Source organism: Phocoena sinus, chromosome 14, assembly GCF_008692025.1.
Source record: "Phocoena sinus isolate mPhoSin1 chromosome 14, mPhoSin1.pri, whole genome shotgun sequence".
NCBI lineage: Eukaryota > Metazoa > Chordata > Mammalia > Artiodactyla > Phocoenidae > Phocoena > Phocoena sinus.
Window position 1 is genome coordinate 2,449,456 of NC_045776.1, and position 11,379 is coordinate 2,460,834.

The 11,379-nt window shown below is 40.0% G+C and overlaps 2 non-coding genes across 2 annotated transcripts; both read right to left on the reverse strand.

Annotated features, from left to right (window-relative positions):
• Positions 1 to 4,231: 4,231 nt before the first annotated feature.
• On the reverse strand, positions 4,232 to 4,333 carry LOC116739402. Its single transcript, XR_004345576.1, has one exon. It is a non-coding gene; the product is annotated as a U6 spliceosomal RNA (small nuclear RNA).
• Positions 4,334 to 9,704: 5,371 nt separating this feature from the next.
• On the reverse strand, positions 9,705 to 9,811 carry LOC116739382. The gene has a single exon (XR_004345559.1). It is a non-coding gene; the product is annotated as a U6 spliceosomal RNA (small nuclear RNA).
• Positions 9,812 to 11,379: the final 1,568 nt, after the last annotated feature.

The following is an 11,379-nucleotide window of genomic DNA, read 5'->3' on the forward strand; positions in this document are numbered from 1 at the left end:
GTACCTAGTCATAGTGGGAAAGCTTTGAACGTTTCACCACGAGTGAGATGTTAGATGTGATTCTGTCATAAATGGCCTGTATTATGTTGAGGTACGTTCTTTCTCTACACAATTGGTTGCGAGTTTCTATCACGAAAGGATGCTGAATCTCGTGAAGTGCCTTTTGTGCGTCTGTTGAAATGAGCATATGATTTCTGTCTATTAATGTGGTATATCACATGCACTGTTCTTCGGTGCTTTACAGGAATAATTCTGCTTGCTCGTGGTGTGTGAGCCTCTTAATGAATAATTCTGCTTGCTCTTGGTGTGTGAGCCAGTTACTGTGCTGCTGAAATCACTTTGTGGATATTTTGTTGAAAATGTTGGCATCCGTGTTTGTGAGAGGTATTGGCCTATAGTTTTCTTTTTTTTGCTGTGTCTTTATCTGGCTTCGGTATCAGGATAATTCTGATAAAAATGAGTTTGGGAGTGTTCTCTCTTCAATTTTTGAAAGGGTTTGAGAAGGATTGGTGTTAATTCTGCTTTAAATGTTTGGTAGAATTTACTGGTGAAACCACCTAGTCTTGGGCTTTTCTTTGGTGGGAGCTTCTTGATTACTGTTTCAATCTCCTTACTCATTATCGGCTTATCCAAATTTTCTGTTTCTTCATGATTCAGCCTTGGTAGGTTGTATATAGGTTGGTTTTCTATACTCACCCTCCTTGGTGTGTCAGAGGGTTCCATGGAGGACTGCTCTTTTCCTCCTTTTCATTTTGAAGTTGATAACTATATCATACATTTAAAAAGGGGGCATAAAACATATCCTCCCCAGAATCACCACACAGGGCACAGCTAGGAAACAGGACCAACACCGTGGAATCTCCATATGTGACCATGACTGAGAATGTCCTCCCCCTAGAGATGCCTGCTCTCCTGATACTATAATAATCATCCCCTTGCCTTTACGGTCGTGCAGTCTATTTAGATGTCTTTAAATAAACGAAGTACTCGTCAGTTGGCCCAGCTTTGGAACTTTTTCTTAAAGTTCTTCCAAATTCTGCTTCTTGCTTCTTTGCTCAACTGTGTTTGTGAGGTTCAGTGATGCTGATATATAGCGCCGCAGTTCACTTATTTTCACTGTTGTAGTTCATTGTAAGACTATGCCATAGAGTATTCATTCAGTCCATGATGGACTTTTGGGTTATGTCAAGTTCTGTTTTGTTTTGTTTTTAATTTTTACCGGAGTAGAGTTTACAATGTTGTGTTAGTTTCAGGTATACAGCAAAGTGAATCAGGTATACATATATCCACTCTTTTTTAGAGTCTTTTCCCATATAGGCCATTACAGAATATTGAGTGGAGTTCCCTGTGCTGTACAGCAGGTTCTTATTAGTTATCTATTTTATATATAGTAGTGCGTATATGTCAGTCCCAATCTCCCAATTTATCCCTCCGCCCCATCCCATGGTAACCATAAGTTTGTTATCTACATCTGTGACTCTACTTCTGCTTTGTAAATAAGTTCATTTGTGCCCTTTTTTTAGATTCCACATGTAACTGATATAATATGATATTTGTCTTTCTCTGTCTGACTTACTTCACTCAGTATGGCAATCTCTAGGTCCATCCATGTTGCTGCAGATGGCATTATTTTGCTCTTTTTATGGCTGAGTAATATTCCATTGTATATATATATATATATATATATATATATATATATATATATATATACCACATCTTCTTTATCCATTCCTCAGTTGATGGACATTTAGGTTGCTTCCATGTCCTGGCTATTGTAAATAGTGCTGCAGTGAACATTGGGGTGCATGCGTCTTTTTGAATTATGGTTTTCTCCAGGTGTCTGCCCAGGAGTGGCATTGCTGGGTCATATGGTTTTGTTTGTAAATGAACATATGCTGCTATGGGTAGTCTTGTACTTGCCTTCTGGTGTTGATTTTTTAAATACAGTATGAAAAATATTTGTGCCTATTATTTTATTTTTTGCTTTCAATTTGTTCCATCATCTAAGTTTACTTTTCTCTACTTTCTTGCCTTCTTTTGGATTGACATTTTTTTCTCGTTCTACTTTTTCTCCTTTCTAATTTGAAAGTTATATGCTGTATTCTGTAAGGGAACCCTAGAAACTTCAAGATAATACTTATAAAAGTTGAATGTTAATAAATATCTTTACCCTTCTCCTAATTTATATACCACGTAGTTCTGTATTTTAATTCTACTTTTAAGCTTCCAAAGATATATTATTTTATTTAGTCTGATTTGTCTAAATATACCTCCATGTTCCAATTTTTTTGTCCTCCACATTCCTTGCATCTCTGACCTTCATCTGCTCTCTCTTTCCCTCTGTCTCATACACGTACTGTACAACTTCACTTAGTAAGCATGGCTAGTGCCAAACACTCTCATTTTTTGTTCACCTGAAAATTATTTTGCCCTCATTCTTTTTTTTTTTTTGCGGTACGCGGGCCTCTCACTGCTGTGGCCTCTCCCGTTGCGGAGCACAGGCTCCGGACGCGCAGGCTCAGCGGCCATGGCTCACGGGCCCAGCCGCTCCGCGGCATGTGCGATCCTCCTGGACCGGGGCACGAACCCGTGTCCCCTGCATCGGCAGGCGGACTCTCAACCACTGCGCCACCAGGGAAGCCCTGCCCTCATTCTTAAAAGTACTTTTTATGGTTAAATAATTCTAGGTTGACAATCATTTTCTTTCAGTCCACTGACAGTGTTCCATTTTTTCGCTTGGCTTCTGTCATGGGTGATGAAGAGTCTCATCAGTCTTTGTTCTTTGGAGGTTATCGTCTTCACTGGAAGTTGTTAAGGCCTCTCAGCCGTTCGTGTCATGCAGATTCATCATGGTATGCCTAAGTATGGATTCTTTTCATTTACACTTTCAAGAATTCATTGAAAACTATAAGTGAAATTTCTCTTTCTCCTGGAATCCCAGCCAGATTCATGATAGGCCTTCTCATTTTATTTGCCATGTTTCTTAACTTTTCTTTCATATTTTCTGCCTCTCTTTCTCTCTGTAGTGCATTATGGATACTTTTTTAAGATTTATTTTGCAGTTCACTGATTTTATCTTCTGCCATGTCTTCAGTTAAACCTATTCATTGAGTTTGATAATTCAGTTATTTTCTGTTGTATCTCTTGTAATTTGGTTCTTTTTCAAATCCATTTGGTAAATTTTTCCAGCTTTTTAATGAGAAAATTATCAAACCAACCTTTCAAAAAGCTGAAAGAATGGATAGTCAAATGAACACCTGTATACTGACACCTAGATTCAAGCATCTTACTATTTCTGCCATATTTGCTTTCTCTATTTATTTTTTTCTTTCTTTTTTCCGAACTATTTAAAATAAGTTGTAGACATCCCATTTTACCCCTAAATAGTTCAGCATGTATCTCCTAAGAACACTGGAATTTTCTTACATATCCACAATACCATTATTATACCTACAGAAATTACCAATAAGCTCCTAAAATGGTTAATACCTAGTCCATATTCAGATGCTCCCATTTGGCCCTGAAGTTTGTTTTCCCAGTCAGGATCCAATAAGGATTAATGTCTTTAAGTTTTTATTGTGCCTCATTTTATTTATTACAGCTTTTTTGAGATGTAATTTACATAGTATAAACACTTACTAAAGAGTAAAGTTTAGTAAGTTTGACACATACAGCTGTGAAACCATCAGCACAATCAAGCTGTGAATATATTCTGTCACCCCTGAGACTTCCTTATTCCCCTTTGTATTCCTTCCTTCCCCCTACTTCCTACTTATTTCCCTGGCACCCACTGATCTTCTTTTTGTCCCTATAGATTAATTGCATTTTCTAAAATTTTGTATAAATGGAATTCATACAATATGTATTCTTTTTGTCTAACTTCTTTCACTCAGAATAATTGTTTTGAAATTTATCCATGTTGTTGCATGAATCAACAATTGATTACTTTTTATTGCTAAATATTATTTCCTTTTGTTTTGAGATATGATTGACATAAAACATTGTATTAGTTTCAGGTGTGTGACATAATGATTTGATAATTGTAAATATTGTGAAATGATCACAATAAGTCTAGTTAACATCCATCACCACACACAGTTACAGTTTTTTCCTCATGCTGAGAACTTTTAAGATCTATTAGCAACTTTCAGATATACAATACAGTATTACTAACTATAGTTACCATTAGTAACTATGGTTACATTATATTCTTAGGACTTATTTATTTTATAAAAATACGGAACGCTTCACAAAATTGCAGTCGTCCCCGTGTAGGGACTATGCCTATCCTCTCTGTATTGTCCCATTTTTCGCGCTGTTGAAATAAGCACAGAATAGCGTTTCGGTGTGTGGAGGGACCACGGCTTCTCTAACCACCCACCTTAGATGGCGGTTTAGATTGTTTGCACGTTTTGACTGTTATAAACAGGATCCAGACTAGGGTGAGAGAAGCAGGGCACCTTGTGTGCAAACTTAAGGAGGTGCTCGCTGTCAGGTTTGTGCAAATGTCCCACTTGCCTTGCCCTCATACCAGCCCTGATTGCAGATAAAACTGCTGTGAACATTTGTGTCAGGTCTTGGCATGGACATATACTTTTCATTTCTCTGGGGTAGATACCTAGGAGTGGCATGGCAGGGTGATACGGTAGTCATATCTTTTTCTAGAAGCTACTAAACTGTTTTCCAAAGTGGTTGTACTGTCTTACATTTCTACCCACAATGCATGACCTTCCAGTTGGTTCACTTCCTCACCAGCACTTGGAATGGTCAGCCTTTTGAATTTTACTCTTTCTAGTAGGTATGTAATGGTATCTCACTGTGGTTTTAATTTGCCTTTAATAGCTAATTATGTTGAGCATCTTTCCATCTGCTTCTTTGCTGTCCGTGGATTGTCCTTGATGTATTTGTCTGTTCAAATCTTTTGCCCATTTTTAATTGGATTGTCATCTTATTATTAAATTGTAGAGTATTTTTAATATTCCAAATATAATTTATTTGTCAGATATATGTTTTGCAATATTTTCTCCTAGTATGTGGCTTGCCTTTTTATTTCCATAAAGTGTTTTTTGAATAGCATAAGTTTTTATTTTTTTGAAGTCTAAACTACCAGTTGTTCCATGACTTTTATCATTTTTAAGAAACTTTGCCAAAGTCACTAAGATTTTCTATGTTTTCTTCTGGAAGTTTTAGCTCTTATTTTTAGGTCTTTCTCCATCTTGAGTTAATTTTTGTATATGGTATGAGGTAAGGGTTGAGTTTTTTTTTTTTTTTTCAGTATACTATCCAGTTGTTCCAGCACCTTTTATTTAAAAGATTAGCATTTCTCCATTGAAATGCCATGCCAACACTGTTTAAAATTAAATGATCATATAGGTATTGGTTTATTTTAAACTCTGTTCTGTTCTATTACTTTTTTGCTTATTTTTTCTCCAGTGCTACACTGTCTTTAATACTGTAGCTTTATAATAAGTCTTGAAACCAAGTAGTGTTAAGTTCTCTAAATTTGTTCTTTTGCAAAGTTGTTTTGCCTATTCTAAGTCATTTTGACATTTCCTGAATTTTAAAATCAGCTTGTCAATTTCTTTAAAAAAAAATCTGAGTTTTTGAGTAGAATTACTTTGAATCCTTAGATTGATTTGGAGTAAATTCACACCTTAACAATATTAAGTCCAGGAAATCTATGCCCAGTGTATCTTTATTTATTCAAGTCTTCTTTAATTTCTCTTTGCTACAATTTGTAGTTTTCAGTGATCAAGTCTTGCCCATCTTTTGTCAAATGTATTCCTCCCATTTTGTATTTTTTTTTTTTTTTTTTTTTTTTTTGCGGTACGCGGGCCTCCCGCTGTTGTGGCCTCTCCCGTTGCGGAGCAGCAGGCTCAGCGGCCATGGCTCACGGGCGCAGCCGCTCCGCGGCATGTGGGATCTTCCCGAATCGGGACACGAACCCTTGTCCCCTGCATCGGCAGGCGGACTCTCAACCACTGCGCCACCAGGGAAGCCCCCATTTTGTATTTTTGAGGTTTAATTAAATATATTGTTTATCTAGCTTCACCTTGATTGTTCAATTGATTTTTCAATATTGTCTCTTTATCCAGAAACCTTGTTAAACTTATTTATAAGTCAGTCTAGCTTTTTCTGTAGATTCCCAAGGTTTTTAAAATAAATGATTATGATTTCTACAAATTAAGTATTTTACTTATTTTCCAATATGGAGCCTTTTTTTTTTCTTGCTTTGTTGCACTGGCTAGAACCTCTAATAATAGTTCTAGTACTAATGGATAGACACGACAACAGCAAATTTTTTTTTTCCTCTTTCATATTAGAAAGAATTCAGTCTTTCCCCATTAATTATATTTTTGCTATAGGTTTTTTATAGTTGAGGACATTCCCTTCTTTCCCTAGATGGTGAGGGTTTCTATACGAATGAATGTTTGATTTGCTAAAATTTTGTTAAGAACTGTCACATCTATGTTCATGAGCGTTATTAGTCTGTAGTTTTCCTTGTAATGTGTTTTTCTGGTCTTACTATCAGAGTAATACTGGTCTAATAGATTGAATTGTGAGGTATTCCTTCCTCTTGAATTTTACGGAAGAGTTTAACACTAGCACAGTTTTCAAGTCACAGAAATAATGTTTAGGTTTTTTGATTTGTTGTTGTTTGTTTCTCATCTGTCAAGAATTAAATACCAGCAGCCAGTTTTCAAGTTAAAATGAAGATGCAAGCAAAACCATTGGGTATTAATTTGCCACCAGGCACATTTACACGTTTAATCTCTTTCAGTTCTCCCAGGAATAGAAGTGTAGACTCCCATTTTACAAAACTCTCTCAAAAGAGGTTAAATAACTTGCCTAAGGTCACACAGTAGGCCTTGGAGTTCAGATTGGAAAGCAGGTCTCTAGGTATCCAGAGCCCTGTGCTCTTTCCCATACCAGATGAGCAAATGAAAGTACATACCTCGCCGTTGGAGAAGCTGAGATCTGGGAGTGGGAATCTGAGTTCACTCCAAGGTTGCTTGAATTCAGATTCCAAACTGAACTAGACTCTGAAATCTGCCTGAAGCTGAAACTGCCTGGAGTACTTTCAGAAGTAAACCGACTTAGTTTGGCACCTAAGAAAATTGAAATAATATGATAATAGAAATAATAACTTATGATAACTAAATAAAATGGTTACTAGGTGTATAGTTTGGCACCTAAGAAAATTGAAATAACATGATAATAGAAATAATAACTTATGACAAGTAGATAAATAAAATGGTTACCAGGTATAAGCTAGAACTGTAGTAACACCCATCAGCCTGTCTCACAACTTTCTCAAGAAGCACCCAGTAGACCAAGAAAACAGGCACAGGCCCACCCGGACGGGATGGCGTGAGCACAAAGCAAGAAAGCGACCGGGGGCAGGGGCTGGGGTAAACTCGGGAGCTACCAAGAGCATGATTTCAAAACGCACAGTCAGCTGATGTGCCGTAAGGGATGACGTCATTCAAACACCACTCAAGTAAGGAAGCAAACGATGTGTGCCGGGGGAGAGTGTCTTGGATAATAAGGAAAGCGGATGTGGGTCCTGATCAGCATTGATGGGTGGAACAGCGGGAAAAATCAAGTTTGCCATCAGTGAGGAGACTCTAAGACACCAGAAGAAAGAACAATTGCTTTAAAACTTCCAACACATTTTCTCCCATAGATTCCTCAGAGTTGCTGACAGAAAACAGCGGTGTCAGGCTGTGTGAGCCCAGGAAAATCGCCTTACCTTTCCAGGTCTCAGGCCGTAAAATGAGAAAGCTGAACTAGTGTCTCTCTGAGGTCCCGAGCAATTTTAACTCTATGACTGCTCTGTGCTTCAACCAAAAACCATCAAACACTATTTTTTTTTTTTCCAGGGAGAGTCTGTTGGATAACAGTTTAAAGTCAGTGGCCCTTGAGCAGGACACTTCCGGGGATCGGGTCGGGGTGTCCTGCTTGCCCACTGATCACAGGTGTGAGCGTTCCTCTGGGCTGTAAGAAAAACGAAAATGTACTCACGATTCACTAGCAAACTCAGAGCCCAGCTTCACCATGTGGCTCAGTGGCAGCGCCTCCCTGGGAGGCCGGGCCCACAGAACCAGCCACGTTTAAAGGGAGGGCACATCCCACCCCATTTGCCCTGAGTCCTAAACACAGCCAGCTCCAGTGCCTTTGAATGTATGTATCTTTATGCATCTGTTTTCTCTTTGTATACTGTGATGAGATATGTATCTCATTCATTCTCACTGCAGTGAACAGTTGTTATATAACTGTATTAAATTTTCTTATCTATTCTGTTGGTGAAATTTAGGCTATTTCTCTTTTTCTTATTATTACAAATAAGATTGCTCTGAACGTTCTTATACATGTGGACATAAGTATGCTGGGTTGTAGGAGTGGAGTTACTGAGATTTAAAATGATTTTCCAGTGTGATTGTAATAATCTACATTCTTACCAGCAGTGTCTGAAAACACCCTCATCACCGTCTGGTATGACCAGACTTCTTAGTTTTTGTCAACCTGTGGGGTCTTATTTGAGTTTTCCTAATTTCTAGTGAGGTTGAACTTTTCTTCCCTTGTTTTTCCTCTTCACTGATTTGCCTGTTTTTATTTTTGCCTATTTTAAGCATTAGGTTTATGTTTTTTACTATAAGATCTATAGTAATTCTTTATATATTCTGAATACTAATATTTTATCAGATAAATGTGTTATAAACGTCTTTCTATTCTGTGGCCCATTTTGGTTTGTCATTTGAGAAATGCAAGTTTTAATTCTAACATAATTTCGTGGACCAGCCTTTTTCCCTATCGCAAGAAGAATCCAAGTTGTTCATCGTGATCCTTTCTAATTCCCCCGGAGACCCCTCCCCAGCCCCGAGCCTGTGTCCCCCGCGCTGCGGTGACCTGACCCGGGCGTCCCCGCTCTGGGCCCGCTGGTTGCCCTCCCTCTGTCGCATCCAGCGCGTCGTCCCCACCCCGCCCCCAGCCACACAGTCACACAATCACTTTGATGCTGTCCGGTCTCTTAGCGCAGGGTGGGTCTCCCCCGCTAGGTTTTGGATTGTCGAATCCGCTTCCCCAGGCGGAGAGATCTGAGGGGAGGCAAGGCGCGTGAGGCTGGGGACCAGCCCGGGGTGGTTCGGGTGTGAACGCCCCACCCCGGGCTGGGGAGCCGGGGGCGAGGCCGAGTCTCAGCGGGTGAGCTGCAGGGTCTGGAGATTCATCACACAGGCAGAGGCGGCGTGGGAGGAGCAGGGAAAGGGACCCGGGCCCGGGACTGATGCAGGTGGAGCAGGCTCGCGCGCTCACCCAGCGCCCTGGCCGGTCACCATCACTTTCCACCCGCGCCGGGACCCAGAGGCTGCGACGTGCCGCCCGCCAAGGTGGAGGCCGCCCTCGTGGAAACGGCGGGGCTGGGTTCCATACCCAGGTGACTAGATCCAGGGATGACAGTGTACACACGGGAAGGGAAAGAAGGAGAAGACAGGAGCAGAATGGAGAAAATGAACAAATGAGACAGAGTCGGGGAGGAGGAGCGCCACCTGGTGGCAGATCGCGCCGCCTGCACTCTCCCCGCCGCAGCGCAGACCCGGGCTGTTTCCGATACAGGCCTGACCTCCAGCGCTGAAGCGGTCATTGGCACATACTGGACGCTTATAATAACGATATTCATTGAGCAACAACTCTGAGTTTTTTTTTTTAATATGGAACGCTTCAGGAATTTGCGTGTCATCCTTACTCAGGGGCCATGCTAATCTTCTCTGTATCGTTCCAATTTTAGTCTATGTGCTGCTGAGGTGAGCACCTGAGGGTTTTTTAAATTAATAGTTGATTTTTGAGCAGTTTTACATTTTCAGAAAAATTGAGCATCTGGTACAGGGAGTTCCCACGTACCCTCCCCCCAATATACACACTTTCTCCTATTAATAAGACCTTGCATGAGCGTGTTACATTGGGTGCAGTTAATGAACCAATATTGACACATTAGTATTAACCAAATTTCATAATTTAATGTTCATTTCTGTACAGTTCTATGGGTTTTAACAAATGTGTGTTATGTATCCACCATTACAGTATCACAGAGAATAGTTTCACTGCCCTCAAATTTCTCTGTGTTCTACCTAATCACCCTCTCCCCACCCGCCTTGAACCCCTGGCCGACACTGCTCTTTTTACTGTCTCTATATTGCCTTTTCCAGAATGTCATATCGTCAGAATCATGCAGTACGTATCCTGTTCAGACCGGCTTCTTTCTGTTAGCCATGTGCATTTAAGATTCCTCCGTGTCTTTTCTGTGGCTTGATAGCTCATTTCTTTTTAGTGCTGAGTAACATTCCATTGTCTGAACCACAGTTTACGTATCCATTCACCTACTGAAGGACGTCTTATTTGTTTCCAAGTTTTCACGACGATGAACAAAGCTGCTATAAACATCCATGCAGGTTTCTGTGCGAACATAAGTCCTCACCTCCTTTGGGTAAATACCAGGGAGTGTGCTTTCTGGATCACATGATGAGACTATATTTAGTTTGATAAGGAACCGCCAAACTGTCTTCCAAAGTGGCGGCACCCTTGTGCGTCTCCACCAGCAATGAATGGAGTTCCTGTTGCTCCACAGCCTCGCCAGCATTTCGTGCTGTCAGTGTTCCAGATTGGTGTGTCCTGGTATCTCACTGCTGTTTTGATTTGCAATTCTCTAATGACATATGACTCAGAGCATCTTTTCATATGCTTACTTGCCATCTGCATATCTTCCCTCATGAGGTAACTATTCAGATCTTTGCCCATTTTTAGAATTGGGCTGTTTGGTTTCTTGGTGTTGAGTTTTAACTTTATTTTGGGTACCAGTTTTTTAATCAATATGTGTTGTGCAATGTATTTTAATACATATGAAATACAGAGATATTTAAATAAAACATTGGTTGGGGTGTTGCCTAAAATTATTTCCTATACCATCTGTTGTAATGCATACAACATTTTGGGGTATATTATTTAAATCTCCCAATTAAAGTGAAATAGCAGCAATAACATAGAATCATTTCTGTGGACATATGATTAAAGCTAAACAACCCTCATAGTATCCATGGATGCTCACGTCTCATAGGCTGCAGCCTCGGTTAGATGTCTCTACGTTCAAACAGATGGACTATTATGACCCATGGTGCAGGAGGCTTAACACACACCAACATTCGTCCAGCACTGTCTGCCTGGGGAGCTCAACATGCAGACTTAAATTATATTTATTTCCTAGTTTTGTCATACCTCAGTCCATTCAGGCTGCTATAACAAAGTACCATAGGCTGCATGTCTCATAAACAGCAGACATTTATTTCTCATGGTTCCGGAGGCTGAAAGCCTGAGATCAGGAGAGAG